The sequence below is a fragment of the Apis dorsata genome, unplaced genomic scaffold (genome assembly GCF_000469605.1).
Source record: "Apis dorsata unplaced genomic scaffold, Apis dorsata 1.3 scaffold_99, whole genome shotgun sequence".
NCBI lineage: Eukaryota > Metazoa > Arthropoda > Insecta > Hymenoptera > Apidae > Apis > Apis dorsata.
This window is the reverse complement of record NW_006263397.1, coordinates 2064580-2064888: the sequence shown is the minus strand read 5'-3', so window position 1 is coordinate 2064888 and position 309 is coordinate 2064580. Positions and strand designations below refer to the sequence as shown.

At 47.6% G+C, this 309-nt stretch overlaps 1 protein-coding gene across 4 annotated transcripts in view; it reads left to right on the top strand.

Moving 5' to 3' along the window:
* Window positions 1–309, top strand: part of LOC102681671 (serine/threonine-protein phosphatase 2B catalytic subunit 2-like) — a 77761-nt gene that overhangs the window by 43607 nt on the left and 33845 nt on the right. The window lies entirely within an intron of this gene.

Here is a 309-nt window from a genome sequence, read left to right as displayed (position 1 = left end):
GAGAGAGAGAGAGAGAGAGAGAGAGAGAGAATTCGACAGGAAGCCACCATCGGGGGTGAAATAGGACGAGAACACCGCACGATCGACTACCGTTCAAATATTTAAAGTTTTTGTTCCCTTCCCTGAAATGTCTTTGCGCGATCCTTTCATCCATCCCCTCGACAAGGGGGGAAGGGTAAAAGTTCCGGTGTTCCCTCTCTGATTTTTCTTTGATTCGACACAGGCCCGGAATATAAATCTAGGCCAGAGTTCGTGAATGCTTTATGACGCGGAAACACCACTCGAGAACCTGTCCTGTGTGTATTTTCA